Here is a 7,663-nt window from a genome sequence, read left to right on the forward strand (position 1 = left end):
GCCAAAATCATGTCTTATCTTGATTTAGTCATCCATTCTTGTAGTGATCTCATATCCATGTGCGCGTAGTATTTCCATTTGAAAGCGATCGAGTACCTCTCGCTAAAATCAATCAACAAAACCTTTCGTGGTTCCTAGCCCGAACTACGATTGCTCTGACTTTCCCATTGCACTAGGGAATACGTAGGCACAAGATACAAACGTCTTGGCGAGCATAATAATAAAAAACCTTTTTCTTTTTCTTCACAATAATAGAAAACCCTAAAAAACATTTCTTTTATCTTTTCTCGATCAATAAGCTAAAGAACGCAAACATTACGCTAACACTCAAACACTAAACTAACTAAATGGGTCCCATCGAGTACGATGGAGGTGAGGGGTGCTAACACCTTCCCCTTGCTTAACCGACTCCCGAACCCTAATTTGGTTACGAACGACCATCTTATCCGTTATCTTTTCATTTCATGGGTTTTATCGAAATTTTCCCTTTCCTCTTTGGAATAAATAAAGTTCGGTGGCGACTCTGTTGTACTTCGAACGCGCGAAAACGCTCGAGTCACATTTTTGCCGCTACAGAAAGTGGCGACTCTGCTGGGGATATCCTTAGAGAGTCAACCCTAGTTTAGTTTGTTTTGTACTTGAGTGTTTGCTTTTGTTTATTCTTGTGTTTTTTATGCTTATGTTCTTTATGTTTATTCTTGTATTATTTATGTTTCTTTACTCTTGCTTTATCGCTTTTTATTTATTTTTGTATATACTCAATTGTGGGTATGGGAATGATATTTGAGTGAAGCTCTCAACCCGAGCTTTTGAAAAACAAGAGAAAAACATAAGTTAGGAGGTGGTTGTGTAGTGCTAGTCCCCAAGGTGAACACCTTGAATGGCTAATACGAGAACCCCACTTGGAGGAGACTTAGTCATGAGATTTGTCATAAGGTGGTTCACCCATCGCATGACAGAAATCTGATTTCGTCGTTAACTCCAAGGACCTTTAGAACCCGTTCCATCTGTAGAGGTTATGTTATGTCCAAAAACTCTAGAGCTAACCTTGTGAGGGGATTCTTGGGTAAAAGAATATAGAACTGTCCTATTATAAGAAGCTTACCTCAGTAGGTTCTTTTATCCATTTACATTTATCATTCAGTCTTTGTATAACACCGTGTTGCATTCCATATCATATGACATTGCATCATTCCTGCATGTAAAAATAAAAATTTTCATGCATCTGCATTCATGCATTCAAGCTGTCAATATAAGACTCATTTCGTCTGTTTTCATCCTCAAGTGGTCTGTCTACCGTCAAGTTGATTCCTCAACACATTGAACTGGAGGCATGAATCTGAAGACTATGGAAGAACTTCAACGAGGCCAAGATTTGCTAAGAGTAGAAGTTATCCAATTGAAGAGCCAATATATCAGACAAGGCAGCTCATCCTCGTCACTGATTAGTCACTAGGCCATGTTTCCTTACTGTTTGCAATTTCCTTGTTGGTACTGTGTGCTGCATTGAATGTTGTTTGTTTCAAAATGTTAGCTTTAATGAAATAAGCATTGCATATTTGAATCAATCCATTTACATCCATTGTGTGTTTCTTTATACTTTATCTTTCAAAAAAAACAAAAATATATCTCTTTTTCACTTTCTTTATCAAGCTTTTGTTTATGCAAAGATTGGAGGGAGAATGATGACAACGAAATACCAAAATTGTCGAATTGTATGCTTTCAGATAAAACTTTGCTGATGATGTACAGGCATTGTTTCCATTCCCCAAACACTGAAGAAATAAGGAAGTTAATCCCTAGTCTACCCCTTTGAGCCTAGAAGTTGGTGTTTCCTTCTGTATGAAAATAACCCGCAATTTTAACCTGGGGCAGGGTAGTTCTCAGTTAATTTGTTTGTGCATTCAATTCAAGATAATCATTAAGTACACCTTTCAATAAGGGTTTCAATCAAAAGTGACCAAGATGGTTATCATCAATCATTATCAAGGCAGTCACTATCTTTCCCATATCAAAAAAAAATTCAAAAAAGCCCGCTAAGTCAAAACCTACGAAGGAGACTTAGGCAAAAGTGGGGCATCCCGCTGACTGTAATCCTAAAAAAGAAACAGTTCAGGCAAAATTTAGGGATATAAAGCAAAAAAGAGAAGTCAATAAATTCCTTGAACAACAATAAAACATTGTGACTATCAAAAGGAAGAAGTGATTGCCACCTCAAAGATTCCCTTGGCCTTTAAACCATCATCGTTGTCATAGGTGCAAATCCAAAAGCCTTTTGGAACCTGAATGCATAGTTTGAATTAACTGAGCGTAGGATTGGAGATCATCACGAAGAATGGGGTGGGTACAAATATACTTTGAGCCTATATCCTTTGTTTCATAAACCGTGAACCAAGCCGCGTGACAAGAAGTGTACACCTCTTGAATACCTCGATTCTTTTGGATTAACACTTTTTTTTTAAACCTTTCTTTAATTAAATCGAAAGATCTTGTGACAAGGGGTGAACACCTCTTGAATACCCTGATCTTTTGAAGCTAAAACACATTAATAAAATCAAAGTGATCAAGTGACAAGAAGTGCACACCTCTTGAATACCTTCGATCCTTTGAATCAAACAATAAAAAACTTTCTTAAATAAATCGAGAAATCAAGTGACAAGAAGTGCACACCTCTTGAATACCTTGATTTTCTTGAACCAAAACTCTTTAATTAATCAAAGTGATCCTGTGACAAGAAGTGCACACCTCTTGAATACCTTGATCCTTTGAATCAAAATACATCAATCAAACCAAGAGATTGAGTGACAAGGGGTGCACACCTTTTGAATACCTTGATCTTTTGAATCTAAAACACTTAATCAAACCAAAAGATCTTGTGACAAGGGGTGAACACCTCTTGAATACCTTGATCTTTTGAATTAAAATACATTAATCAAACCGAAAGATCTTGTGACAAGAAGTGCACACCTCTTGAATACCTTGATCTTTTGAAACAAATTAATTAACAAGGACAACAAGTGACAATGGGGCTCGCTCCTGTTCAATACCTTGGGTAAAGACGCGCTAGGTGAACACCTATGCTCAATCCTTTGCTAAATGTCCGTTTAAAACACAACTTCAATTTCATTCAACCCTTTTCTGCCTTATGGCTTTTTAAAATTCTTTTCATAAACGAGACACTTAATCAATTTTCAATACGAACATACTTCCACATGTGAAGATCGAACATCTTCCACTCGAATGCGATGATGGCCAAAATCATGTCTTATCTTGATTTAGTCATCCATTCTTGTAGTGATCTCATATCCATGTGCGCGTAGTATTTCCATTTGAAAGCGATCGAGTACCTCTCGCTAAAATCAATCAACAAAACCTTTCGTGGTTCCTAGCCCGAACTACGATTGCTCTGACTTTCCCATTGCACTAGGGAATACGTAGGCACAAGATACAAACGTCTTGGCGAGCATAATAATAAAAAACCTTTTTCTTTTTCTTCACAATAATAGAAAACCCTAAAAAACATTTCTTTTATCTTTTCTCGATCAATAAGCTAAAGAACGCAAACATTACGCTAACACTCAAACACTAAACTAACTAAATGGGTCCCATCGAGTACGATGGAGGTGAGGGGTGCTAACACCTTCCCCTTGCTTAACCGACTCCCGAACCCTAATTTGGTTACGAACGACCATCTTATCCGTTATCTTTTCATTTCATGGGTTTTATCGATATTTTCCCTTTCCTCTTTGGAATAAATAAAGTTCGGTGGCGACTCTGTTGTACTTCGAACGCGCGAAAACGCTCGAGTCACATTTTTGCCGCTACAATTAGGATCATCATTGTTGTCATAATCATCATGCATTTACCTTTATTAACCCAAAAATACAAAAATTTTGTTGTTTGTTGCTTGTGTCCCAAGACAGGAGACTAATCAGGGAGAGGCTGAGCAAATTAGGGTTTTGAGGCCCACAAAGTAATTCATCATTCTTCCATGATTCAAAGGGTTCTCCAATCAATATCAAAGCCCAAATATGGGTCAATGCAATATCAATCACCTTCAAGTTCATCAGAAGCTCCAAATAGGGTTTTTGACCTAATTTCACTGAAGGGTTGACTTTTAATCAGGAGATGGTTCCAAGACTCAAAATATGATTCAAGGGCATCAAAATCAACATTATAGTCCATCCATATCATTCGTTTGAAAATGAGAGCTTGATTCATTGGAAAATCACAAAACTGCAGTTCATCTAGAAAAAGTCAACTGTGCAAGTCAACCTTTGACTTTTGAGAAAAATAGTCAACTAAAGACTTTTAAGGATCCAAATCATCATCATATGGATATTGAAGACATTTGATAAACGAAAATTCAAAGAATTCAATAAGAATAAAAAAGTCAACAAAAAGTCAAATTAGGGTTTTAAAGTGTATTTTTCCCTAATTCATGGATCTCCAAATTTAGCTTACACACTCAAAAATCTCCCAACATGAAAGTTGTAGATCTTGGAAAAACAAACAACTTATCACGTTGGAACTTTTTGAGAAAAATGATTATTTTGAGAGATAGGAATTAAGAAGATAATTTTCATGGATCTCCAAATTTTCAAGTGTTTTACTTGGATTTTTTCATAACTTTATGGCCATTTTCCTCAATGATCCAAAAAGAATTTGAAGAAACTTGTAACTACTCATTTGAAGTATGTAGCAAGGGATTTCCAAATAGCTAAGTAGCATGGAAATCCATGGCTCCATTCATGAGATATGAGTTTGTCAATATGGCACCATGAACACTTGAAAATGAAGAAAAGTATAAAGAAAGTGAAGAAGTTATGAACCAAACTTGTTCAAATTTGAAAGATTCCTTTCTTTCAGCCCATATAACTTGTTCAAAGCACCATAATCAGAAGATTACACTTGCTTTTGAGATATAATCCAAGTGTTTAAGCCATTATCCAATTGATCATTCCATTAATGGCACAAAGTTAACACTTCCATTCTAGTAAAGTTAGATTTATGCACAAAGTCCACTCCTTGAGTCACTACAATGTCTCTTCTGCCACAAAAGCGAGTTAAAACCCACAAGGAAGCCTCTAAGATCAAATCAAAACCTTGCAAGCATGCTTAAAGCTTTGTACCTCACCATTGAAACCATAACTTTCTCATTTCTTCACAAACAAGCAAGATCGTACACAAGTCACATGTGAACTTAAAAATCAAAAATTTTGCCATCCACAAACCCTAATTCTTGTCTATAAATAGAGGACCTTGCCTCTTGGATCGTTTACACCAGAATTCTCCAAGTCACTACCTCACTTGAGATTCTCTTTTCTTACCTCTTGCATTTTTATAGTGATTTTGAGTTCCATAAGTTCCTTAGCCTCTCAAACACTTCCAAATAAAAAAAATCCATTTTCACTCCATTTTCAAAGCTTTTAAGCTCATCACAAGCTAAAACTCAAATCAAACACTTAGCCACTCAAATAACCTTTCACATAGCTTCTATATCATATATAGAAACTATCCATAACATCCAAACACCTACCAAAGGCCTTGAACCAGAAATCACCATTTCAAAACTCCATTTAAGAACCTTTGAACTCAAACTTGCAAAAATCCATTCCACTCATGCGTTTTGAGGCTTTGTGGTTTAGATAGCTTCTAAACATCATATCGAAGCTATCCAAACATCTGCATTTTATCTGTAACACCATTTTCATAGTGTACTCACCATAACTTTTCCAGGTTTAAGGTGAAATCGAATTTTAAGTTGCAGGGACTTTCAAGCAAATCTAAGCATTGCAATAACTTCCTGGTGGTTTGTTGAAGCTAGCTGAATCCTTAATACATTCCCAGATCATCTCAATCGCTCTACTCGACCCCATTTTCAAAGGTATGTGACTCAACTTTGAGCTCCCTCCAAAGGAGCTCAATTCATGTGCTTCTTGTTACCCAAATGATCTATTTTACATGCTGATAAATAGCCCTAAGGTTTTGATCATTGATTGTTCATATTAGGAGTTTAATTTTAAATTTCAATTTTAGGGTTCATAGCTTAATCCCATAAATTCTCAAGTTTGATCATGTTTTAGTTTATGTTAGTTATGTCGTTAAATTCGTGGTGAAAAATGGATCAGAATGCACTTTTACTTTGTTCAATTTGGTCAAGATTTGAAGGATTTTAATTTGGTCCATGGAGGTTATGTTGTTGTTGTGTCACGAGGAAGAAGATGGAGGCCTTGGCGCCATTCATCAGTTTTAAAAAAACACTTTTAAAATAGAATTTTTTTGAGTGATTTACTAAATGACTTCATCGTAATAGCACACTTGGTTAAAAGTGCACACTTAGTTCTCTTGCCCACAAGGTCTGGGGTTTGAATCCCCCTCGCCCCAGACCTTTTTCCTATTTTTTTTAGTTTTTCAAACAGACTTGTTTTCAAATATGAACTGAGTGCATTCTCTAATCACCATATGCGCGCTGGCCCAGTGGTGTATGTTTTGAGTACTGAGCCTAAGGTCATGAGTTCAAACCTTATTGAACACAAAGTCTTATTTTTTATCACTTGTTTTGTTAATTTTTTTATCTAACTTCAAAAATCCATAAAAAATAGTAGAACTATTATTTTTAATCCCTTCTTTTTTGTGTGAATAATTTATATTGCCTACTTTTATGTTATGTTAAAAGGTCACAAAAATATTTATTTTTTATTATATTTAAAAAATTAATTCAAAATCATGTCTTTTATGTTAAAAATCAAGCAAAAAAATCATTTTCTTTTAATGTTTTCTTCAAGTAAGTTTCATATAACTTTGTGAATATTTGTTTAGGGTTAGGTTAGAGTGTCCTTGCTTCTCTATGTACCCTTGGACCAATTCTCTTAAAGAAATTGGTAAAAAACAATTAAAATTAATTAAGTTTAGGTATTTCTTTAGAATCCCAAATTTCTAAAACCCTAATTTGAAAATCCCTAAGGTTTAAAACCCTTACCAAAAAATTTGCAACATGTTGATCTTTGTTTATCCATGTTTATTTGTGCTTGGACATACTTGTTTATTTTCTAATCCATGCTTTGTACTTAAATGTTAAACCTTGTCTTGTACATATACTTGTTGATTTTATATCCATGTGATTGGTACTTGTTATTATTTTATCTAATCCAATGTTTAATCATCACATTAATCATTCATCATTCATACATGATTTGAATCCAAGGGTTTAGATACATTCAACTCTTGCTTGTTAACACTCACTAGTTTGAGCTTGTGCACAATTGAGGTATTTATTGTCTATTTTTTAAGCTTGATGTTATATCCAAAGGATGGGAATGATATTGACTAAATTGTCAAGCTACTTAAATTCTTTTCCAATATATTTTACTTTTGTGTTAAGTATTTTAAAGCTTTTCACTTGTTTTTATTGTTTAGTATTGTTAAAGCTTAGCCAAAACCCTTTTGTTTTGAAACCTTGGTATTAAGAATAGAATTATTCCAGGTGAAACTATTCTTGATCCATTGATCTTGTTTTTAAACCTTGGTGTTAAGAGATGAATTATTCCCGGTGAAACTTCTCATAACCCATTGACCTTGTATTTTAAAGCTTGGTCTTTCTTTGATTTGTTTTAAAATTTGTTAAGTATTTTAAAGCTTAACCCTTTTAAAACTTATTAGG

The sequence above is a fragment of the Vicia villosa genome, linkage group LG3 (assembly GCF_029867415.1).
Source record: "Vicia villosa cultivar HV-30 ecotype Madison, WI linkage group LG3, Vvil1.0, whole genome shotgun sequence".
NCBI lineage: Eukaryota > Viridiplantae > Streptophyta > Magnoliopsida > Fabales > Fabaceae > Vicia > Vicia villosa.